Source organism: Microcebus murinus, chromosome 16 (assembly GCF_040939455.1).
Source record: "Microcebus murinus isolate Inina chromosome 16, M.murinus_Inina_mat1.0, whole genome shotgun sequence".
Classification (NCBI taxonomy): domain Eukaryota; kingdom Metazoa; phylum Chordata; class Mammalia; order Primates; family Cheirogaleidae; genus Microcebus; species Microcebus murinus.
The window spans coordinates 55,689,307-55,714,006 of NC_134119.1; the positions used below are offsets into that span (position 1 = coordinate 55,689,307).

A 24,700-nucleotide genomic window follows, 5' to 3' on the forward strand; every position below is an offset into this window, starting at 1 on the left:
GTCCACGGCCACACCACCCCGAACGCGCCCGATCCCGTCTGGTCTCGGAAGCTAAGCAGGGTGGGGCCTGGTTAGAACTTGGATGGGAGACCGCCCGGGAATCCCGGGTGCCGTAGGCTTCTTCTTCTTTTTTTTTTTTTTTTTGCCTCTGGTTCTGTCCCGTTTCTGGGAGTGCGGGGGCGGCCCGGGGTGGGGGTGACCCCCACCCTCAGCGCCCGCCGCGGTGCCTGGCGCCCCAGCCCGCACCGTGGGGCCTCCTCTTGTCCCGAGCCGCGACACCGCCGCCACGCGGCAGCATGCGTGGCTTCTGGACTGTCAGGTCTCAGACCAAAGGTCTGCTCTGTGGGAACCGACACACGCTGGAGGAAACCTTGAGAGTCTGAGAGGGGAGGGAGTTCCAGAAGAAGGCCAGGATGTCATTTTGAGGGAGTATGTGACCAGAACTCGTCCCGTTGCTTTTGGGGTTCTATGGGCTACACGTAGGAATCTTTGGTGGTGGCACCTGATGTTGGGGGATCCGGAGTCACACCCAGACCTGCTCCACAGGCCTCCTTTTACTTTTCTCTTCGGATTCATTTTTTTTTTTTTTTTTTTTTTTTTTTGAGACAGAGTCTCGGTTTGTTGCCCAGGCTAGAGTGAGTGCCGTGGCGTCAGCCTAGCTCACAGCAACTTCAAACTCCTGGGCTCGAGTGATCCTTCTGCCTCAGCCTCCCGGGTAGCTGGGACTGCAGGCATGCGCCACCATGCCCCGCTAATTCTTTATATATATATCAGTTGGCCAATTAATTTCTTTCTATTTATAGTAGAGACGGAGTCTCGCTCTTGCTCAGGCTGGTTTTGAACTCCTGACCTTGAGCAATCCGCCCGCCTCGGCCTCCCAAGAGCTAGGATTACAGGCGTGAGCCACAGCGCCCGGCCGGATTCATTATTTTTAAAAAGTGTCTCTTATCTCTATTATTGCATTTTCTTTTCTCTCTCTTTTCAAGCAGATGATGGGAGTCCAAGTATTAAGGTGACATGTGTTGCCCGTGCCCCCCTCCCCCCCCCGTGTTCTTATTCATTTACCTCTCATGTTGTTCCAGCATATTGTGGGGGCACCAATGTTAAGGTCGGGTGCGTTGCCCTCTCCCAGCCTCCCCCCTCGGGTCAGAGCTTCAAGTGCGCCCATCCCCCAGTCGGTGCGCACCCACCCCATTCCTAATGGATGTGTATGCCCATCCCCTCCCCCCACCCGCCCGACACCCACCCGAAGAAGGTGATTCCTCTGTGTCCACTTAGGTGTCCATCGGTTCGTACCCATTTGCTGGTGAGCGCGAGCACGTGGTGCTCGTGTGTCCATTCTTGGGATACTTGGCTTACTGGAACGGGTTCCAGCTCTGGCCAGGAGAACCACGAGAGGTGCCCCCTCACCGCTGCTCCTCATAGCCGAATAGCACTCCGTGGTGTCCACGTGCCACATTTTATTTACCCACTCGTGGGTCGATGGGCACTCGGGTCGCTTCCAGGTCTTTGCGATTGTGACTTGTGCCCTGACTCTAACCCTAACCCTTACCCAGCCCGTCCCCTCCACGGCCCCTGCCTGACTGACTCCTTCCCGTCCTCTGCCCCTGCCTGACACGCTCCTCCCCGCCCGGGCCGTCACCGTCCTCGGCCCCTGCCTGACGGGGCTCCTCCGTCGCCTGGGCCTTCCAAGGGCTTGGTGTGGACGCTGGTTCCAGGACGCCCTCCCAGGAACCCGGTAGCAGGGCGGCCGCAGCGTCTCGCGCAACCCAACCGTACGCCGGCTGGCCGCCGTCGCTAAGTGGCCTGCGGGGGACGTGCTCCCGCTGTGCCGTGGGGGCCCAGCCTGGTGTCTTCTCTGAGGCCCCGCGGCTGCCGCTCCCCGCAAGGGGATAGCCGCGGAGGTGGGGACCGCCTCCTCATGGGGACGTACACCCAGCTCTCCACGTCGGATTCCGGGGCTCTCTGTCCTGCCAGAAGGCCCAGCTGGCCTGCGGGTCCTTAGAGTGGCAAAAACATCCGAAAACTGAGATTGAGGGTCCGGTGGGTGTCTGCACTTTTGTGCTGGGCACCCCAGGGAGGCCCGGGGGCTGGCTGGACAACGCGGTCTGCTGGGCTGGGGGGGGCGGTTTGGAGGAGCAACTGATGCCCTTTGCACTTTGGGTAGCAAGTGTCTGAGGTGTCTCTGGGCCCTGTGCCATGTGGGGGCGGGGGCGGGGGCGGGGTGGGAGGAGGAGGAGGAGGAGGAGGAGGAGGAGGAGGAGGAGGAGGAGGAGGTGGGAAGGGCCGTGGCCTGCAGTCGTGTTCCCCGGGGTGGCACAGCATGTGGCTTCTTCCACAGGCTGCTTGGCCTGGGCTCCCTGCACCTGGGCCTTTGGAGGACCGGCCCTGTGCTTGCCAACACTTCCTGCAGGGACCCAGAGCTGGGAGGTGGCATCTCTCAGCCCTGGGTCGGGCAGAGCCCCAGCGGGCCATGCCCACAACCTCTCTCAGCACGGGTCCCCCAGAAGGCTCCTTTGGGACCAGGATTCTCTTGCGGGTGACTCTTTAAGGTCTGGCCCCTGGATGGAGGGGCACCAGGAGTAGAGGAGCAGGAAGGGGAAGGGGGTGGCCATGCGAGGGGACACTTTCAGGCCAAGTCCCAGCTTCAGCCTGATCCTCCTGGGAACCCCGGGGTGGACATCACACCTCCTGGTTGCCCCGCTCTGAGACAAGGAGCCGGGCTTCGCATTCCCACAGCAGCCAGTCGTGGGCTGAGGACACCTGGGGCGTTGGGAACTCCCTGGCTTCTCCTTGGTTTAACATCTGGAGCTGCTTGGGAATCGTGCCGCCACACACGCCCGAGTGCAGGTGTCTTCTGCACAGACTGCGGGCCTGGCTCTTCTGAATGCCGCTAGCTCGCCACCCACCCACGGGTGAACCTGGTCAGGGTACTTTCTCTCAGGGGCAGACTGTGATCCGGGCGGGCTACCGGTGTCTCTGTTTGCTCCTTTCTTTCTTCCATTTCGGGAAAGGCTTCCTTACTGGGTGTGGAAATCTCCTATGCCTTTCCTCGCCTATTCTGTCAGCTTTCAAATTCTCTTTCGGTTGCCACCCTCACAGATGGATTAGGAAACTCTTTGCGGTGCACTCATTAGTGAAATGACCTCAATGACGCTGGAATCCAATATCTAATCGCCGATTTTTAGCGAGTCCACACGCCAGGGTGGTTGGGGTCCAATGCAGCCCCGGCCAGGCCCAGGCCCCTTGGACTGGGCCACAGGAGGACACAGAGGAGGGTCCCGGCCCCCACGGTAGCGGTGCGGGCAGTTCTCAAAGGGCTTGGGTGTTTTCCAGAGGGAGGAGATGGAGGGGACTGATTTCTTCAGCGCCCCACAAACCACGCCACCCCACCCCACCCATGGGACACGTCGAGAGAGAGAGAGAGAGAGAGAGAGAGAGAGAGAGAGAGAGAGAGAGAGAGAGAGAGAGAGACACGCCCCATACACTCGCTCCCCTCCCCCGTGCGCTGTGCCCCAGCCCTGGCCCGGGGGAATAGGCGGCCGCCGGGCCACAGGGTGGGGGGCGCAGCTGAAAGGGGTTGTGGGGGAGGGCGGCCCCCGGCTGGGGTCAAAGGGCGAGCGCCCCGCCCGCCCGTGCGCAGTCAGCGGCCGCGGCGCGCTGGGGGTGGGGGGCGGGGAGGTGAAGGAGGCCAGGCGAGGAGAGGAGGGGGGCTGGAAGGGCTCCACCTTGGCGGGTCCAGCCGTGGAGGCGCATCTTGTGTGAGTGTGAGTGAGTGAGTGAGTGTGAGTGTGAGTGTGTGTGTATAGAGAGACAGCCCCCAACCCCGGCCCGCCGCTCCCTGCCCGCCCCGCCTGTCACCCCCGTCCCTCGGAGCCCGCCGGACCCGGCCGGCGAACTCAACAGAACTCAACAGGCCCGGCCCGGCGCGGGGCCTGGGGCGGGAGGAGGCGGCGGGGAAGCGCAGAGAGGCTCGGCTTCTTGAGCGGGGCAGGGGCGCCCTCCGCCGTCCACGGCCACACCACCCCGAACGCGCCCGATCCCGTCTGGTCTCGGAAGCTAAGCAGGGTGGGGCCTGGTTAGAACTTGGATGGGAGACCGCCCGGGAATCCCGGGTGCCGTAGGCTTCTTCTTCTTTTTTTTTTTTTTTTTGCCTCTGGTTCTGTCCCGTTTCTGGGAGTGCGGGGGCGGCCCGGGGTGGGGGTGACCCCCACCCTCAGCGCCCGCCGCGGTGCCTGGCGCCCCAGCCCGCACCGTGGGGCCTCCTCTTGTCCCGAGCCGCGACACCGCCGCCACGCGGCAGCATGCGTGGCTTCTGGACTGTCAGGTCTCAGACCAAAGGTCTGCTCTGTGGGAACCGACACACGCTGGAGGAAACCTTGAGAGTCTGAGAGGGGAGGGAGTTCCAGAAGAAGGCCAGGATGTCATTTGGAGGGAGTATGTGACCAGAACTCGTCCCGTTGCTTTTGGGGTTCTATGGGCTACACGTAGGAATCTTTGGTGGTGGCACCTGATGTTGGGGGATCCGGAGTCACACCCAGACCTGCTCCACAGGCCTCCTTTTACTTTTCTCTTCGGATTCATTTTTTTTTTTTTTTTTTTTTTTTGAGACAGAGTCTCGGTTTGTTGCCCAGGCTAGAGTGAGTGCCGTGGCGTCAGCCTAGCTCACAGCAACTTCAAACTCCTGGGCTCGAGTGATCCTTCTGCCTCAGCCTCCCGGGTAGCTGGGACTGCAGGCATGCGCCACCATGCCCCGCTAATTCTTTATATATATATCAGTTGGCCAATTAATTTCTTTCTATTTATAGTAGAGACGGAGTCTCGCTCTTGCTCAGGCTGGTTTTGAACTCCTGACCTTGAGCAATCCGCCCGCCTCGGCCTCCCAAGAGCTAGGATTACAGGCGTGAGCCACAGCGCCCGGCCGGATTCATTATTTTTAAAAAGTGTCTCTTATCTCTATTATTGCATTTTCTTTTCTCTCTCTTTTCAAGCAGATGATGGGAGTCCAAGTATTAAGGTGACATGTGTTGCCCGTGCCCCCCTCCCCCCCCCCGTGTTCTTATTCATTTACCTCTCATGTTGTTCCAGCATATTGTGGGGGCACCAATGTTAAGGTCGGGTGCGTTGCCCTCTCCCAGCCTCCCCCCTCGGGTCAGAGCTTCAAGTGCGCCCATCCCCCAGTCGGTGCGCACCCACCCCATTCCTAATGGATGTGTATGCCCATCCCCTCCCCCCACCCGCCCGACACCCACCCGAAGAAGGTGATTCCTCTGTGTCCACTTAGGTGTCCATCGGTTCGTACCCATTTGCTGGTGAGCGCGAGCACGTGGTGCTCGTGTGTCCATTCTTGGGATACTTGGCTTACTGGAACGGGTTCCAGCTCTGGCCAGGAGAACCACGAGAGGTGCCCCCTCACCGCTGCTCCTCATAGCCGAATAGCACTCCGTGGTGTCCACGTGCCACATTTTATTTACCCACTCGTGGGTCGATGGGCACTCGGGTCGCTTCCAGGTCTTTGCGATTGTGACTTGTGCCCTGACTCTAACCCTAACCCTTACCCAGCCCGTCCCCTCCACGGCCCCTGCCTGACTGACTCCTTCCCGTCCTCTGCCCCTGCCTGACACGCTCCTCCCCGCCCGGGCCGTCACCGTCCTCGGCCCCTGCCTGACGGGGCTCCTCCGTCGCCTGGGCCTTCCAAGGGCTTGGTGTGGACGCTGGTTCCAGGACGCCCTCCCAGGAACCCGGTAGCAGGGCGGCCGCAGCGTCTCGCGCAACCCAACCGTCCGCCGGCTGGCCGCCGTCGCTAAGTGGCCTGCGGGGGACGTGCTCCCGCTGTGCCGTGGGGGCCCAGCCTGGTGTCTTCTCTGAGGCCCCGGGGCTGCCGCTCCCCGCAAGGGGATAGCCGCGGAGGTGGGGACCGCCTCCTCATGGGGACGTACACCCAGCTCTCCACGTCGGATTCCGGGGCTCTCTGTCCTGCCAGAAGGCCCAGCTGGCCTGCGGGTCCTTAGAGTGGCAAAAACATCCGAAAACTGAGATTGAGGGTCCGGTGGGTGTCTGCACTTTTGTGCTGGGCACCCCAGGGAGGCCCGGGGGCTGGCTGGACAACGCGGTCTGCTGGGCTGGGGGGGGCGGTTTGGAGGAGCAACTGATGCCCTTTGCACTTTGGGTAGCAAGTGTCTGAGGTGTCTCTGGGCCCTGTGCCATGTGGGGGCGGGGGCGGGGGCGGGGTGGGAGGAGGAGGAGGAGGAGGAGGAGGAGGAGGAGGAGGAGGAGGTGGGAAGGGCCGTGGCCTGCAGTCGTGTTCCCCGGCGTGGCACAGCATGTGGCTTCTTCCACAGGCTGCTTGGCCTGGACTCCCTGCACCTGGGCCTTTGGAGGACTGGCCCTGTGCTTGCCAACACTTCCTGCAGGGACCCAGAGCTGGGAGGTGGCATCTCTCAGCCCTGGGTCGGGCAGAGCCCCAGCGGGCCATGCCCACAACCTCTCTCAGCACGGGTCCCCCAGAAGGCTCCTTTGGGACCAGGATTCTCTTGCGGGTGACTCTTTAAGGTCTGGCCCCTGGATGGAGGGGCACCAGGAGTAGAGGAGCAGGAAGGGGAAGGGGGTGGCCATGCGAGGGGACACTTTCAGGCCAAGTCCCAGCTTCAGCCTGATCCTCCTGGGAACCCCGGGGTGGACATCACACCTCCTGGTTGCCCCGCTCTGAGACAAGGAGCCGGGCTTCGCATTCCCACAGCAGCCAGTCGTGGGCTGAGGACACCTGGGGCGTTGGGAACTCCCTGGCTTCTCCTTGGTTTAACATCTGGAGCTGCTTGGGAATCGTGCCGCCACACACGCCCGAGTGCAGGTGTCTTCTGCACAGACTGCGGGCCTGGCTCTTCTGAATGCCGCTAGCTCGCCACCCACCCACGGGTGAACCTGGTCAGGGTACTTTCTCTCAGGGGCAGACTGTGATCCGGGCGGGCTACCGGTGTCTCTGTTTGCTCCTTTCTTTCTTCCATTTCGGGAAAGGCTTCCTTACTGGGTGTGGAAATCTCCTATGCCTTTCCTCGCCTATTCTGTCAGCTTTCAAATTCTCTTTCGGTTGCCACCCTCACAGATGGATTAGGAAACTCTTTGCGGTGCACTCATTAGTGAAATGACCTCAATGACGCTGGAATCCAATATCTAATCGCCGATTTTTAGCGAGTCCACACGCCAGGGTGGTTGGGGTCCAATGCAGCCCCGGCCAGGCCCAGGCCCCTTGGACTGGGCCACAGGAGGACACAGAGGAGGGTCCCGGCCCCCACGGTAGCGGTGCGGGCAGTTCTCAAAGGGCTTGGGTGTTTTCCAGAGGGAGGAGATGGAGGGGACTGATTTCTTCAGCGCCCCACAAACCACGCCACCCCACCCCACCCATGGGACACGTCGAGAGAGAGAGAGAGAGAGAGAGAGAGAGAGAGAGAGAGAGAGAGAGAGAGAGAGAGAGAGAGAGACACGCCCCATACACTCGCTCCCCTCCCCCGTGCGCTGTGCCCCAGCCCTGGCCCGGGGGAATAGGCGGCCGCCGGGCCACAGGGTGGGGGGCGCAGCTGAAAGGGGTTGTGGGGGAGGGCGGCCCCCGGCTGGGGTCAAAGGGCGAGCGCCCCGCCCGCCCGTGCAAAGTCAGCGGCCGCGGCGCGCTGGGGGTGGGGGGCGGGGAGGTGAAGGAGGCCAGGCGAGGAGAGGAGGGGGGCTGGAAGGGCTCCACCTTGGCGGGTCCAGCCGTGGAGGCGCATCTTGTGTGAGTGTGAGTGAGTGAGTGAGTGAGTGTGAGTGTGAGTGTGTGTGTATAGAGAGACAGCCCCCAACCCCGGCCCGCCGCTCCCTGCCCGCCCCGCCTGTCACCCCCGTCCCTCGGAGCCCGCCGGACCCGGCCGGCGAACTCAACAGAACTCAACAGGCCCGGCCCGGCGCGGGGCCTGGGGCGGGAGGAGGCGGCGGGGAAGCGCAGAGAGGCTCGGCTTCTTGAGCGGGGCAGGGGCGCCCTCCGCCGTCCACGGCCACACCACCCCGAACGCGCCCGATCCCGTCTGGTCTCGGAAGCTAAGCAGGGTGGGGCCTGGTTAGAACTTGGATGGGAGACCGCCCGGGAATCCCGGGTGCCGTAGGCTTCTTCTTCTTTTTTTTTTTTTTTTTGCCTCTGGTTCTGTCCCGTTTCTGGGAGTGCGGGGGCGGCCCGGGGTGGGGGTGACCCCCACCCTCAGCGCCCGCCGCGGTGCCTGGCGCCCCAGCCCGCACCGTGGGGCCTCCTCTTGTCCCGAGCCGCGACACCGCCGCCACGCGGCAGCATGCGTGGCTTCTGGACTGTCAGGTCTCAGACCAAAGGTCTGCTCTGTGGGAACCGACACACGCTGGAGGAAACCTTGAGAGTCTGAGAGGGGAGGGAGTTCCAGAAGAAGGCCAGGATGTCATTTTGAGGGAGTATGTGACCAGAACTCGTCCCGTTGCTTTTGGGGTTCTATGGGCTACACGTAGGAATCTTTGGTGGTGGCACCTGATGTTGGGGGATCCGGAGTCACACCCAGACCTGCTCCACAGGCCTCCTTTTACTTTTCTCTTCGGATTCATTTTTTTTTTTTTTTTTTTTTGAGACAGAGTCTCGGTTTGTTGCCCAGGCTAGAGTGAGTGCCGTGGCGTCAGCCTAGCTCACAGCAACTTCAAACTCCTGGGCTCGAGTGATCCTTCTGCCTCAGCCTCCCGGGTAGCTGGGACTGCAGGCATGCGCCACCATGCCCCGCTAATTCTTTATATATATATCAGTTGGCCAATTAATTTCTTTCTATTTATAGTAGAGACGGAGTCTCGCTCTTGCTCAGGCTGGTTTTGAACTCCTGACCTTGAGCAATCCGCCCGCCTCGGCCTCCCAAGAGCTAGGATTACAGGCGTGAGCCACAGCGCCCGGCCGGATTCATTATTTTTAAAAAGTGTCTCTTATCTCTATTATTGCATTTTCTTTCCTCTCTCTTTTCAAGCAGATGATGGGAGTCCAAGTATTAAGGTGACATGTGTTGCCCGTGCCCCCCTCCCCCCCCCCGTGTTCTTATTCATTTACCTCTCATGTTGTTCCAGCATATTGTGGGGGCACCAATGTTAAGGTCGGGTGCGTTGCCCTCTCCCAGCCTCCCCCCTCGGGTCAGAGCTTCAAGTGCGCCCATCCCCCAGTCGGTGCGCACCCACCCCATTCCTAATGGATGTGTATGCCCATCCCCTCCCCCCACCCGCCCGACACCCACCCGAAGAAGGTGATTCCTCTGTGTCCACTTAGGTGTCCATCGGTTCGTACCCATTTGCTGGTGAGCGCGAGCACGTGGTGCTCGTGTGTCCATTCTTGGGATACTTGGCTTACTGGAACGGGTTCCAGCTCTGGCCAGGAGAACCACGAGAGGTGCCCCCTCACCGCTGCTCCTCATAGCCGAATAGCACTCCGTGGTGTCCACGCGCCACATTTTATTTACCCACTCGTGGGTCGATGGGCACTCGGGTCGCTTCCAGGTCTTTGCGATTGTGACTTGTGCCCTGACTCTAACCCTAACCCTTACCCAGCCCGTCCCCTCCACGGCCCCTGCCTGACTGACTCCTTCCCGTCCTCTGCCCCTGCCTGACACGCTCCTCCCCGCCCGGGCCGTCACCGTCCGCAGCGTCTCGCGCAACCCAACCGTCCGCCGGCTGGCCGCCATCGCTAAGTGGCCTGCGGGGGACGTGCTCCCGCTGTGCCGTGGGGGCCCAGCCTGGTGTCTTCTCTGAGGCCCCGCGGCTGCCGCTCCCCGCAAGGGGATAGCCGCGGAGGTGGGGACCGCCTCCTCATGGGGACGTACACCCAGCTCTCCACGTCGGATTCCGGGGCTCTCTGTCCTGCCAGAAGGCCCAGCTGGCCTGCGGGTCCTTAGAGTGGCAAAAACATCCGAAAACTGAGATTGAGGGTCCGGTGGGTGTCTGCACTTTTGTGCTGGGCACCCCAGGGAGGCCCGGGGGCTGGCTGGACAACGCGGTCTGCTGGGCTGGGGGGGGCGGTTTGGAGGAGCAACTGATGCCCTTTGCACTTTGGGTAGCAAGTGTCTGAGGTGTCTCTGGGCCCTGTGCCATGTGGGGGCGGGGGCGGGGGCGGGGTGGGAGGAGGAGGAGGAGGAGGAGGAGGAGGAGGAGGAGGAGGAGGAGGAGGAGGTGGGAAGGGCCGTGGCCTGCAGTCGTGTTCCCCGGGGTGGCACAGCATGTGGCTTCTTCCACAGGCTGCTTGGCCTGGGCTCCCTGCACCTGGGCCTTTGGAGGACCGGCCCTGTGCTTGCCAACACTTCCTGCAGGGACCCAGAGCTGGGAGGTGGCATCTCTCAGCCCTGGGTCGGGCAGAGCCCCAGCGGGCCATGCCCACAACCTCTCTCAGCACGGGTCCCCCAGAAGGCTCCTTTGGGACCAGGATTCTCTTGCGGGTGACTCTTTAAGGTCTGGCCCCTGGATGGAGGGGCACCAGGAGTAGAGGAGCAGGAAGGGGAAGGGGGTGGCCATGCGAGGGGACACTTTCAGGCCAAGTCCCAGCTTCAGCCTGATCCTCCTGGGAACCCCGGGGTGGACATCACACCTCCTGGTTGCCCCGCTCTGAGACAAGGAGCCGGGCTTCGCATTCCCACAGCAGCCAGTCGTGGGCTGAGGACACCTGGGGCGTTGGGAACTCCCTGGCTTCTCCTTGGTTTAACATCTGGAGCTGCTTGGGAATCGTGCCGCCACACACGCCCGAGTGCAGGTGTCTTCTGCACAGACTGCGGGCCTGGCTCTTCTGAATGCCGCTAGCTCGCCACCCACCCACGGGTGAACCTGGTCAGGGTACTTTCTCTCAGGGGCAGACTGTGATCCGGGCGGGCTACCGGTGTCTCTGTTTGCTCCTTTCTTTCTTCCATTTCGGGAAAGGCTTCCTTACTGGGTGTGGAAATCTCCTATGCCTTTCCTCGCCTATTCTGTCAGCTTTCAAATTCTCTTTCGGTTGCCACCCTCACAGATGGATTAGGAAACTCTTTGCGGTGCACTCATTAGTGAAATGACCTCAATGACGCTGGAATCCAATATCTAATCGCCGATTTTTAGCGAGTCCACACGCCAGGGTGGTTGGGGTCCAATGCAGCCCCGGCCAGGCCCAGGCCCCTTGGACTGGGCCACAGGAGGACACAGAGGAGGGTCCCGGCCCCCACGGTAGCGGTGCGGGCAGTTCTCAAAGGGCTTGGGTGTTTTCCAGAGGGAGGAGATGGAGGGGACTGATTTCTTCAGTGCCCCACAAACCACGCCACCCCACCCCACCCATGGGACACGTCGAGAGAGAGAGAGAGAGAGAGAGAGAGAGAGAGAGAGAGAGAGAGAGAGAGAGAGAGAGAGAGAGAGAGAGAGAGTCACACACGCCCCATACACTCGCTCCCCTCCCCCGTGCGCTGTGCCCCAGCCCTGGCCCGGGGGAATAGGCGGCCGCCGGGCCACAGGGTGGGGGGCGCAGCTGAAAGGGGTTGTGGGGGAGGGCGGCCCCCGGCTGGGGTCAAAGGGCGAGCGCCCCGCCCGCCCGTGCGCAGTCAGCGGCCGCGGCGCGCTGGGGGTGGGGGGCGGGGAGGTGAAGGAGGCCAGGCGAGGAGAGGAGGGGGGCTGGAAGGGCTCCACCTTGGCGGGTCCAGCCGTGGAGGCGCATCTTGTGTGAGTGTGAGTGAGTGAGTGAGTGTGAGTGTGAGTGTGTGTGTATAGAGAGACAGCCCCCAACCCCGGCCCGCCGCTCCCTGCCCGCCCCGCCTGTCACCCCGGTCCCTCGGAGCCCGCCGGACCCGGCCGGCGAACTCAACAGAACTCAACAGGCCCGGCCCGGCGCGGGGCCTGGGGCGGGAGGAGGCGGCGGGGAAGCGCAGAGAGGCTCGGCTTCTTGAGCAGGGCAGGGGCGCCCTCCGCCGTCCACGGCCACACCACCCCGAACGCGCCCGATCCCGTCTGGTCTCGGAAGCTAAGCAGGGTGGGGCCTGGTTAGAACTTGGATGGGAGACCGCCCGGGAATCCCGGGTGCCGTAGGCTTCTTCTTCTTTTTTTTTTTTTTTTTGCCTCTGGTTCTGTCCCGTTTCTGGGAGTGCGGGGGCGGCCCGGGGTGGGGGTGACCCCCACCCTCAGCGACCGCCGCGGTGCCTGGCGCCCCAGCCCGCACCGTGGGGCCTCCTCTTGTCCCGAGCCGCGACACCGCCGCCACGCGGCAGCATGCGTGGCTTCTGGACTGTCAGGTCTCAGACCAAAGGTCTGCTCTGTGGGAACCGACACACGCTGGAGGAAACCTTGAGAGTCTGAGAGGGGAGGGAGTTCCAGAAGAAGGCCAGGATGTCATTTTGAGGGAGTATGTGACCAGAACTCGTCCCGTTGCTTTTGGGGTTCTATGGGCTACACGTAGGAATCTTTGGTGGTGGCACCTGATGTTGGGGGATCCGGAGTCACACCCAGACCTGCTCCACAGGCCTCCTTTTACTTTTCTCTTCGGATTCATTTTTTTTTTTTTTTTTTTTTTTTGAGACAGAGTCTCGGTTTGTTGCCCAGGCTAGAGTGAGTGCCGTGGCGTCAGCCTAGCTCACAGCAACTTCAAACTCCTGGGCTCGAGTGATCCTTCTGCCTCAGCCTCCCGGGTAGCTGGGACTGCAGGCATGCGCCACCATGCCCCGCTAATTCTTTATATATATATCAGTTGGCCAATTAATTTCTTTCTATTTATAGTAGAGACGGAGTCTCGCTCTTGCTCAGGCTGGTTTTGAACTCCTGACCTTGAGCAATCCGCCCGCCTCGGCCTCCCAAGAGCTAGGATTACAGGCGTGAGCCACAGCGCCCGGCCGGATTCATTATTTTTAAAAAGTGTCTCTTATCTCTATTATTGCATTTTCTTTCCTCTCTCTTTTCAAGCAGATGATGGGAGTCCAAGTATTAAGGTGACATGTGTTGCCCGTGCCCCCCTCCCCCCCCCCGTGTTCTTATTCATTTACCTCTCATGTTGTTCCAGCATATTGTGGGGGCACCAATGTTAAGGTCGGGTGCGTTGCCCTCTCCCAGCCTCCCCCCTCGGGTCAGAGCTTCAAGTGCGCCCATCCCCCAGTCGGTGCGCACCCACCCCATTCCTAATGGATGTGTATGCCCATCCCCTCCCCCCACCCGCCCGACACCCACCCGAAGAAGGTGATTCCTCTGTGTCCACTTAGGTGTCCATCGGTTCGTACCCATTTGCTGGTGAGCGCGAGCACGTGGTGCTCGTGTGTCCATTCTTGGGATACTTGGCTTACTGGAACGGGTTCCAGCTCTGGCCAGGAGAACCACGAGAGGTGCCCCCTCACCGCTGCTCCTCATAGCCGAATAGCACTCCGTGGTATCCACGTGCCACATTTTATTTACCCACTCGTGGGTCGATGGGCACTCGGGTCGCTTCCAGGTCTTTGCGATTGTGACTTGTGCCCTGACTCTAACCCTAACCCTTACCCAGCCCGTCCCCTCCACGGCCCCTGCCTGACTGACTCCTTCCCGTCCTCTGCCCCTGCCTGACACGCTCCTCCCCGCCCGGGCCGTCACCGTCCTCGGCCCCTGCCTGACGGGGCTCCTCCGTCGCCTGGGCCTTCCAAGGGCTTGGTGTGGACGCTGGTTCCAGGACGCCCTCCCAGGAACCCGGTAGCAGGGCGGCCGCAGCGTCTCGCGCAACCCAACCGTACGCCGGCTGGCCGCCGTCGCTAAGTGGCCTGCGGGGGACGTGCTCCCGCTGTGCCGTGGGGGCCCAGCCTGGTGTCTTCTCTGAGGCCCCGCGGCTGCCGCTCCCCGCAAGGGGATAGCCGCGGAGGTGGGGACCGCCTCCTCATGGGGACGTACACCCAGCTCTCCACGTCGGATTCCGGGGCTCTCTGTCCTGCCAGAAGGCCCAGCTGGCCTGCGGGTCCTTAGAGTGGCAAAAACATCCGAAAACTGAGATTGAGGGTCCGGTGGGTGTCTGCACTTTTGTGCTGGGCACCCCAGGGAGGCCCGGGGGCTGGCTGGACAACGCGGTCTGCTGGGCTGGGGGGGGCGGTTTGGAGGAGCAACTGATGCCCTTTGCACTTTGGGTAGCAAGTGTCTGAGGTGTCTCTGGGCCCTGTGCCATGTGGGGGCGGGGGCGGGGGCGGGGTGGGAGGAGGAGGAGGAGGAGGAGGAGGAGGAGGAGGAGGAGGAGGAGGAGGTGGGAAGGGCCGTGGCCTGCAGTCGTGTTCCCCGGGGTGGCACAGCATGTGGCTTCTTCCACAGGCTGCTTGGCCTGGGCTCCCTGCACCTGGGCCTTTGGAGGACCGGCCCTGTGCTTGCCAACACTTCCTGCAGGGACCCAGAGCTGGGAGGTGGCATCTCTCAGCCCTGGGTCGGGCAGAGCCCCAGCGGGCCATGCCCACAACCTCTCTCAGCACGGGTCCCCCAGAAGGCTCCTTTGGGACCAGGATTCTCTTGCGGGTGACTCTTTAAGGTCTGGCCCCTGGATGGAGGGGCACCAGGAGTAGAGGAGCAGGAAGGGGAAGGGGGTGGCCATGCGAGGGGACACTTTCAGGCCAAGTCCCAGCTTCAGCCTGATCCTCCTGGGAACCCCGGGGTGGACATCACACCTCCTGGTTGCCCCGCTCTGAGACAAGGAGCCGGGCTTCGCATTCCCACAGCAGCCAGTCGTGGGCTGAGGACACCTGGGGCGTTGGGAACTCCCTGGCTTCTCCTTGGTTTAACATCTGGAGCTGCTTGGGAATCGTGCCGCCACACACGCCCGAGTGCAGGTGTCTTCTGCACAGACTGCGGGCCTGGCTCTTCTGAATGCCGCTAGCTCGCCACCCACCCACGGGTGAACCTGGTCAGGGTACTTTCTCTCAGGGGCAGACTGTGATCCGGGCGGGCTACCGGTGTCTCTGTTTGCTCCTTTCTTTCTTCCATTTCGGGAAAGGCTTCCTTACTGGGTGTGGAAATCTCCTATGCCTTTCCTCGCCTATTCTGTCAGCTTTCAAATTCTCTTTCGGTTGCCACCCTCACAGATGGATTAGGAAACTCTTTGCGGTGCACTCATTAGTGAAATGACCTCAATGACGCTGGAATCCAATATCTAATCGCCGATTTTTAGCGAGTCCACACGCCAGGGTGGTTGGGGTCCAATGCAGCCCCGGCCAGGCCCAGGCCCCTTGGACTGGGCCACAGGAGGACACAGAGGAGGGTCCCGGCCCCCACGGTAGCGGTGCGGGCAGTTCTCAAAGGGCTTGGGTGTTTTCCAGAGGGAGGAGATGGAGGGGACTGATTTCTTCAGCGCCCCACAAACCACGCCACCCCACCCCACCCATGGGACACGTCGAGAGAGAGAGAGAGAGAGAGAGAGAGAGAGAGAGAGAGAGAGAGAGAGAGAGAGAGAGAGAGAGAGAGAGAGACACGCCCCATACACTCGCTCCCCTCCCCCGTGCGCTGTGCCCCAGCCCTGGCCCGGGGGAATAGGCGGCCGCCGGGCCACAGGGTGGGGGGCGCAGCTGAAAGGGGTTGTGGGGGAGGGCGGCCCCCGGCTGGGGTCAAAGGGCGAGCGCCCCGCCCGCCCGTGCGCAGTCAGCGGCCGCGGCGCGCTGGGGGTGGGGGGCGGGGAGGTGAAGGAGGCCAGGCGAGGAGAGGAGGGGGGCTGGAAGGGCTCCACCTTGGCGGGTCCAGCCGTGGAGGCGCATCTTGTGTGAGTGTGAGTGAGTGAGTGAGTGTGAGTGTGAGTGTGTGTGTATAGAGAGACAGCCCCCAACCCCGGCCCGCCGCTCCCTGCCCGCCCCGCCTGTCACCCCCGTCCCTCGGAGCCCGCCGGACCCGGCCGGCGAACTCAACAGAACTCAACAGGCCCGGCCCGGCGCGGGGCCTGGGGCGGGAGGAGGCGGCGGGGAAGCGCAGAGAGGCTCGGCTTCTTGAGCGGGGCAGGGGCGCCCTCCGCCGTCCACGGCCACACCACCCCGAACGCGCCCGATCCCGTCTGGTCTCGGAAGCTAAGCAGGGTGGGGCCTGGTTAGAACTTGGATGGGAGACCGCCCGGGAATCCCGGGTGCCGTAGGCTTCTTCTTCTTTTTTTTTTTTTTTTTGCCTCTGGTTCTGTCCCGTTTCTGGGAGTGCGGGGGCGGCCCGGGGTGGGGGTGACCCCCACCCTCAGCGCCCGCCGCGGTGCCTGGCGCCCCAGCCCGCACCGTGGGGCCTCCTCTTGTCCCGAGCCGCGACACCGCCGCCACGCGGCAGCATGCGTGGCTTCTGGACTGTCAGGTCTCAGACCAAAGGTCTGCTCTGTGGGAACCGACACACGCTGGAGGAAACCTTGAGAGTCTGAGAGGGGAGGGAGTTCCAGAAGAAGGCCAGGATGTCATTTGGAGGGAGTATGTGACCAGAACTCGTCCCGTTGCTTTTGGGGTTCTATGGGCTACACGTAGGAATCTTTGGTGGTGGCACCTGATGTTGGGGGATCCGGAGTCACACCCAGACCTGCTCCACAGGCCTCCTTTTACTTTTCTCTTCGGATTCATTTTTTTTTTTTTTTTTTTTTTTTGAGACAGAGTCTCGGTTTGTTGCCCAGGCTAGAGTGAGTGCCGTGGCGTCAGCCTAGCTCACAGCAACTTCAAACTCCTGGGCTCGAGTGATCCTTCTGCCTCAGCCTCCCGGGTAGCTGGGACTGCAGGCATGCGCCACCATGCCCCGCTAATTCTTTATATATATATCAGTTGGCCAATTAATTTCTTTCTATTTATAGTAGAGACGGAGTCTCGCTCTTGCTCAGGCTGGTTTTGAACTCCTGACCTTGAGCAATCCGCCCGCCTCGGCCTCCCAAGAGCTAGGATTACAGGCGTGAGCCACAGCGCCCGGCCGGATTCATTATTTTTAAAAAGTGTCTCTTATCTCTATTATTGCATTTTCTTTTCTCTCTCTTTTCAAGCAGATGATGGGAGTCCAAGTATTAAGGTGACATGTGTTGCCCGTGCCCCCCTCCCCCCCCCGTGTTCTTATTCATTTACCTCTCATGTTGTTCCAGCATATTGTGGGGGCACCAATGTTAAGGTCGGGTGCGTTGCCCTCTCCCAGCCTCCCCCCTCGGGTCAGAGCTTCAAGTGCGCCCATCCCCCAGTCGGTGCGCACCCACCCCATTCCTAATGGATGTGTATGCCCATCCCCTCCCCCCACCCGCCCGACACCCACCCGAAGAAGGTGATTCCTCTGTGTCCACTTAGGTGTCCATCGGTTCGTACCCATTTGCTGGTGAGCGCGAGCACGTGGTGCTCGTGTGTCCATTCTTGGGATACTTGGCTTACTGGAACGGGTTCCAGCTCTGGCCAGGAGAACCACGAGAGGTGCCCCCTCACCGCTGCTCCTCATAGCCGAATAGCACTCCGTGGTGTCCACGTGCCACATTTTATTTACCCACTCGTGGGTCGATGGGCACTCGGGTCGCTTCCAGGTCTTTGCGATTGTGACTTGTGCCCTGACTCTAACCCTAACCCTTACCCAGCCCGTCCCCTCCACGGCCCCTGCCTGACTGACTCCTTCCCGTCCTCTGCCCCTGCCTGACACGCTCCTCCCCGCCCGGGCCGTCACCGTCCTCGGCCCCTGCCTGACGGGGCTCCTCCGTCGCCTGGGCCTTCCAAGGGCTTGGTGTGGACGCTGGTTCCAGGACGCCCTCCCAGGAACCCGGTAGCAGGGCGGCCGCAGCGTCTCGCGCAACCCAACCGTCCGCCGGCTGGCCGCCGTCGCTAAGTGGCCTGCGGGGGACGTGCTCCCGCTGTGCCGTGGGGGCCCAGCCTGGTGTCTTCTCTGAGGCCCCGGGGCTGCCGCTCCCCGCAAGGGGATAGCCGCGGAGGTGGGGACCGCCTCCTCATGGGGACGTACACCCAGCTCTCCACGTCGGATTCCGGGGCTCTCTGTCCTGCCAGAAGGCCCAGCTGGCCTGCGGGTCCTTAGAGTGGCAAAAACATCCGAAAACTGAGATTGAGGGTCCGGTGGGTGTCTGCACTTTTGTGCTGGGCACCCCAGGGAGGCCCGGGGGCTGGCTGGACAACGCGGTCTGCTGGGCTGGGGGGGGCGGTTTGGAGGAGCAACTGATGCCCTTTGCACTTTGGGTAGCAAGTGTCTGAGGTGTCTCTGGGCCCTGTGCCATGTGGGGGCGGGGGCGGGGGCGGGGTGGGAGGAGGAGGAGGAGGAGGAGGAGGAGGAGGAGGAGGAGGAGGTGGGAAGGGCCGTGGCCTGCAGTCGTGTTCCCCGGCGTGGCACAGCATGTGGCTTCTTCCACAGGCTGCTTGGCCTGGACTCCCTGCACCTGGGCCTTTGGAGGACTGGCCCTGTGCTTGCCAACACTTCCTGCAGGGACCCAGAGCTGGGAGGTGGCATCTCTCAGCCCTGGGTCGGGCAGAGCCCCAGCGGGCCATGCCCACAACCTCTCTCAGCACGGGTCCCCCAGAAGGCTCCTTTGGGACCAGGATTCTCTTGCGGGTGACTCTTTAAGGTCTGGCCCCTGGATGGAGGGGCACCAGGAGTAGAGGAGCAGGAAGGGGAAGGGGGTGGCCATGCGAGGGGACACTTTCAGGCCAAGTCCCAGCTTCAGCCTGATCCTCCTGGGAACCCCGGGGTGGACATCACACCTCCTGGTTGCCCCGCTCTGAGACAAGGAGCCGGGCTTCGCATTCCCACAGCAGCCAGTCGTGGGCTGAGGACACCTGGGGCGTTGGGAACTCCCTGGCTTCTCCTTGGTTTAACATCTGGAGCTGCTTGGGAATCGTGCCGCCACACACGCCCGAGTGCAGGTGTCTTCTGCACAGACTGCGGGCCTGGCTCTTCTGAATGCCGCTAGCTCGCCACCCACCCACGGGTGAACCTGGTCAGGGTACTTTCTCTCAGGGGCAGACTGTGATCCGGGCGGGCTACCGGTGTCTCTGTTTGCTCCTTTCTTTCTTCCATTTCGGGAAAGGCTTCCTTACTGGGTGTGGAAATCTCCTATGCCTTTCCTCGCCTATTCTGTCAGCTTTCAAATTCTCTTTCGGTTGCCACCCTCACAGATGGATTAGGAAACTCTTTGCGGTGCACTCATTAGTGAAATGACCTCAATGACGCTGGAATCCAATATCTAATCGCCGATTTTTAGCGAGTCCACACGCCAGGGTGGTTGGGGTCCAATGCAGCCCCGGCCAGGCCCAGGCCCCTTGGACTGGGCCACAGGAGGACACAGAGGAGGGTCCCGGCCCCCACGGTAGCGGTGCGGGCAGTTCTCAAAGGGCTTGGGTGTTTTCCAGAGGGAGGAGATGGAGGGGACTGATTTCTTCAGCGCCCCACAAACCACGCCACCCCACCCCACCCATGGGACACGTCGAGAGAGAGAGAGAGAGAGAGAGAGAGAGAGAGAGAGAGAGAGAGAGAGAGAGAGAGAGAGAGACACGCCCCATACACTCGCTCCCCTCCCCCGTGCGCTGTGCCCCAGCCCTGGCCCGGGGGAATAGGCGGCCGCCGGGCCACAGGGTGGGGGGCGCAGCTGAAAGGGGTTGTGGGGGAGGGCGGCCCCCGGCTGGGGTCAAAGGGCGAGCGCCCCGCCCGCCCGTGCGCAGTCAGCGGCCGCGGCGCGCTGGGGGTGGGGGGCGGGGAGGTGAAGGAGGCCAGGCGAGGAGAGGAGGGGGGCTGGAAGGGCTCCACCTTGGCGGGTCCAGCCGTGGAGGCGCATCTTGTGTGAGTGTGAGTGAGTGAGTGAGTGAGTGTGAGTGTGAGTGTGTGTGTATAGAGAGACAGCCCCCAACCCCGGCCCGCCGCTCCCTGCCCGCCCCGCCTGTCACCCCCGTCCCTCGGAGCCCGCCGGACCCGGCCGGCGAACTCAACAGAACTCAACAGGCCCGGCCCGGCGCGGGGCCTGGGGCGGGAGGAGGCGGCGGGGAAGCGCAGAGAGGCTCGGCTTCTTGAGCGGGGCAGGGGCGCCCTCCGCCGTCCACGGCCACACCACCCCGAACGCGCCCGATCCCGTCTGGTCTCGGAAGCTAAGCAGGGTGGGGCCTGGTTAGAACTTGGATGGGAGACCGCCCGGGAATCCCGGGTGCCGTAGGCTTCTTCTTCTTTTTTTTTTTTTTTTTGCCTCTGGTTCTGTCCCGTTTCTGGGAGTGCGGGGGCGGCCCGGGGTGGGGGTGACCCCCACCCTCAGCGCCCGCCGCGGTGCCTGGCGCCCCAGCCCGCACCGTGGGGCCTCCTCTTGTCCCGAGCCGCGACACCGCCGCCACGCGGCAGCATGCGTGGCTTCTGGACTGTCAGGTCTCAGACCAAAGGTCTGCTCTGTGGGAACCGACACACGCTGGAGGAAACCTTGAGAGTCTGAGAGGGGAGGGAGTTCCAGAAGAAGGCCAGGATGTCATTTTGAGGGAGTATGTGACCAGAACTCGTCCCGTTGCTTTTGGGGTTCTATGGGCTACACGTAGGAATCTTTGGTGGTGGCACCTGATGTTGGGGGATCCGGAGTCACACCCAGACCTGCTCCACAGGCCTCCTTTTACTTTTCTCTTCGGATTCATTTTTTTTTTTTTTTTTTTTGAGACAGAGTCTCGGTTTGTTGCCCAGGCTAGAGTGAGTGCCGTGGCGTCAGCCTAGCTCACAGCAACTTCAAACTCCTGGGCTCGAGTGATCCTTCTGCCTCAGCCTCCCGGGTAGCTGGGACTGCAGGCATGCGCCACCATGCCCCGCTAATTCTTTATATATATATCAGTTGGCCAATTAATTTCTTTCTATTTATAGTAGAGACGGAGTCTCGCTCTTGCTCAGGCTGGTTTTGAACTCCTGACCTTGAGCAATCCGCCCGCCTCGGCCTCCCAAGAGCTAGGATTACAGGCGTGAGCCACAGCGCCCGGCCGGATTCATTATTTTTAAAAAGTGTCTCTTATCTCTATTATTGCATTTTCTTTCCTCTCTCTTTTCAAGCAGATGATGGGAGTCCAAGTATTAAGGTGACATGTGTTGCCCGTGCCCCCCTCCCCCCCCCCCGTGTTCTTATTCATTTACCTCTCATGTTGTTCCAGCATATTGTGGGGGCACCAATGTTAAGGTCGGGTGCGTTGCCCTCTCCCAGCCTCCCCCCTCGGGTCAGAGCTTCAAGTGCGCCCATCCCCCAGTCGGTGCGCACCCACCCCATTCCTAATGGATGTGTATGCCCATCCCCTCCCCCCACCCGCCCGACACCCACCCGAAGAAGGTGATTCCTCTGTGTCCACTTAGGTGTCCATCGGTTCGTACCCATTTGCTGGTGAGCGCGAGCACGTGGTGCTCGTGTGTCCATTCTTGGGATACTTGGCTTACTGGAACGGGTTCCAGCTCTGGCCAGGAGAACCACGAGAGGTGCCCCCTCACCGCTGCTCCTCATAGCCGAATAGCACTCCGTGGTGTCCACGCGCCACATTTTATTTACCCACTCGTGGGTCGATGGGCACTCGGGTCGCTTCCAGGTCTTTGCGATTGTGACTTGTGCCCTGACTCTAACCCTAACCCTTACCCAGCCCGTCCCCTCCACGGCCCCTGCCTGACTGACTCCTTCCCGTCCTCTGCCCCTGCCTGACACGCTCCTCCCCGCCCGGGCCGTCACCGTCCGCAGCGTCTCGCGCAACCCAACCGTCCGCCGGCTGGCCGCCGTCGCTAAGTGGCCTGCGGGGGACGTGCTCCCGCTGTGCCGTGGGGGCCCAGCCTGGTGTCTTCTCTGAGGCCCCGCGGCTGCCGCTCCCCGCAAGGGGATAGCCGCGGAGGTGGGGACCGCCTCCTCATGGGGACGTACACCAGCTCTCCACGTCGGATTCCGGGGCTCTCTGTCCTGCCAGAAGGCCCAGCTGGCCTGCGGGTCCTTAGAGTGGCAAAAACATCCGAAAACTGAGATTGAGGGTCCGGTGGGTGTCGCACTTTTGTTGCTGGGCACCCCAGGGAGGCCCGGGGGCTGGGCTGGACAACGCGGTCTGCTGGGCTGGGGGGGGCGGTTTGGAGGAGCAACTGATGCCCTTTGCACTTTGGGTAGCAAGTGTCTGAGGTGTCTCTGGGCCCTGTGCCATGTGGGGCGGGGCGGGGGCGGGGTGGGAGAGGAGGAGGAGGAGGAGGAGGAGGGAGGAGGAGGAGGAGGAGGAGGAGGTGGGAAGGGCCGTGGCCTGCAGTCGTGTTCCCCGGGGTGGCACAGCATGTGGCTTCTTCCACAGGCTGCTTGGCCTGGGCTCCCTGCACCTGGGCTTTGGAGGACCCGGCCCTGTGCTTGCCAACCATTCCTGCAGGGACCCAGAGCTGGGAGGTGGCATCTCTCAGCCCTGGGTCGGGCCAGAGCCCCAGCGGGCCCATGCCCACAACCTCTCTCAGCACGGGTCCCCCAGAAGGCTCCTTTGGGACCAGGATTCTCTTGCGGGTGACTCTTTAAGGTCTGGCCCCTGGATGGAGGGGCACCAGGAGTAGAGGAGCAGGAAGGGGAAGGGGGTGGCCATGCGAGGGGACACTTTCAGGCCAAGTCCCAGCTTCAGCCTGATCCTCCTGGGAACCCCGGGGTGGACATCACACCTCCTGGTTGCCCCGCTCTGAGACAAGGAAGCCGGGCTTCGCTTCCCCACAGCAGCCAGTCGTGGGCTGAGGACACCTGGGGCGTTGGGAACTCCCTGGCTTCTCCTTGGTTTAACATCTGGAGCTGCTTGGGAATCGTGCCGCCACACACGCCCGAGTGCAGGTGTCTTCTGCACAGACTGCGGGCCTGGCTCTTCTGAATGCCGCTAGCTCGCCACCCACCCACGGGTGAACCTGGTCAGGGTACTTTCTCTCAGGGGCAGACTGTGATCCGGGCGGGCTACCGGTGTCTCTGTTTGCTCCTTTCTTTCTTCCATTTCGGGAAAGGCTTCCTTACTGGGTGTGGAAATCTCCTATGCCTTTCCTCGCCTATTCTGTCAGCTTTCAAATTCTCTTTCGGTTGCCACCCTCACAGATGGATTAGGAAACTCTTTGCGGTGCACTCATTAGTGAAATGACCTCAATGACGCTGGAATTCCAATATCTAATCGCCGATTTTTAGCGAGTCCACACGCCAGGGTGGTTGGGGTCCAATGCAGCCCCGGCCAGGCCCAGGCCCCTTGGACTGGGCCACAGGAGGACACAGAGGAGGGTCCCGGCCCCCCACGGTAGCGGTGCGGGCAGTTCTCAAAGGGCTTGGGTGTTTTCCAGAGGGAGGAGATGGAGGGGACTGATTTCTTCAGCGCCCCACAAACCACGCCACCACCCCCACCCATGGGACACGTCGAGAGAGAGAGAGAGAGAGAGAGAGAGAGAGAGAGAGAGAGAGAGAGAGAGAGAGAGAGAGAGAGAGAGAGAGACACGCCCCATACACTCGCTCCCCTCCCCCGTGCGCTGTGCCCCAGCCCTGGCCCGGGGGAATAGGCGGCCGCCGGGCCACAGGGTGGGGGGCGCAGCTGAAAGGGGTTGTGGGGGAGGGCGGCCCCCCGGCTGGGGTCAAAGGGCGAGCGCCCCGCCCGCCCCGTGCGCAGTCAGCGGCCGCGCGCGGCTGGGGGCGGGGAGGTGAAGGAGGCCAGGCGAGGAGGAGAGGAGGGGGGCTGGAAGGGCTCCACCTTGGCGGGTCCAGCCGTGGAGGCGCATCTTGTGTGAGTGTGAGTGAGTGAGTGAGTGTGAGTGTGAGTGTGTGTGTATAGAGAGACAGCCCCCAACCCCGGCCCGCCGCTCCCTGCCCGCCCCGCCTGTCACCCCCGTCCCTCGGAGCCCCGCCGGACCCGGCCGGCGAACTCAACAGAACTCAACAGGCCCGGCCCGGCGCGGGGCCTGGGGCGGGAGGAGGCGGCGGGGAAGCGCAGAGAGGCTCGGCTTCTTGAGCGGGGCAGGGGCGCCCTCCGCCGTCCACGGCCACACCACCCCGAACGCGCCCGATCCCGTCTGGTCTCGGAAGCTAAGCAGGGTGGGGCCTGGTTAGAACTTGGATGGGAGACCGCCCGGGAATCCCGGGTGCCGTAGGCTTCTTCTTCTTTTTTTTTTTTTTTTGCCTCTGGTTCTGTCCCGTTTCTGGGAGTGCGGGGGCGGCCCGGGGTGGGGGTGACCCCCACCCTCAGCGCCCGCCGCGGTGCTGGCGCCCCAGCCCGCACCGTGGGGCCTCCTCTTGTCCCGAGCCGCGACACCGCCGCCACGCGGCAGCATGCGTGGCTTCTGGACTGTCAGGTCTCAGACCAAAGGTCTGCTCTGTGGGAACCGACACACGCTGGAGGAAACCTTGAGAGTCTGAGAGGGGAGGGAGTTCCAGAAGAAGGCCAGGATGTCATTTGGAGGGAGTATGTGACCAGAACTCGTCCCGTTGCTTTTGGGGTTCTATGGGCTACACGTAGGAATCTTTGGTGGTGGCACCTGATGTTGGGGGATCCGGAGTCACACCCAGACCTGCTCCACAGGCCTCCTTTTACTTTTCTCTTCGGATTCATTTTTTTTTTTTTTTTTTTTTTTTTTGAGACAGAGTCTCGGTTTGTTGCCCAGGCTAGAGTGAGTGCCGTGGCGTCAGCCTAGCTCACAGCAACTTCAAAACTCCTGGGCTCGAGTGATCCTTCTGCCTCAGCCTCCCGGGTAGCTGGACTGCAGGCATGCGCCACCATGCCCCGCTAATTCTTTATATATATATCAGTTGGCCAATTAATTTCTTTCTATTTATAGTAGAGACGGAGTCTCGCTCTTGCTCAGG

The 24,700-nt window shown here is 62.1% G+C and overlaps 7 pseudogenes; all 7 read left to right on the top strand.

The window, feature by feature from the left end:
• LOC142861290 (uncharacterized) lies at positions 1-119 on the top strand (annotated as a pseudogene).
• A 3,889-nt stretch (positions 120-4,008) lies between these two features.
• Positions 4,009-4,127, top strand: LOC142861291 (uncharacterized; annotated as a pseudogene).
• Positions 4,128-8,016: 3,889 nt separating this feature from the next.
• LOC142861292 (uncharacterized) lies at positions 8,017-8,135 on the top strand (annotated as a pseudogene).
• A 3,800-nt stretch (positions 8,136-11,935) lies between these two features.
• Positions 11,936-12,054, top strand: LOC142861293 (uncharacterized; annotated as a pseudogene).
• Positions 12,055-15,953: 3,899 nt separating this feature from the next.
• On the top strand, positions 15,954-16,072 carry LOC142861294 (uncharacterized; annotated as a pseudogene).
• A 3,886-nt stretch (positions 16,073-19,958) lies between these two features.
• LOC142861296 (uncharacterized) lies at positions 19,959-20,077 on the top strand (annotated as a pseudogene).
• Positions 20,078-23,872: 3,795 nt separating this feature from the next.
• LOC142861297 (uncharacterized) lies at positions 23,873-23,991 on the top strand (annotated as a pseudogene).
• The last annotated feature ends 709 nt before the right edge of the window (positions 23,992-24,700 follow it).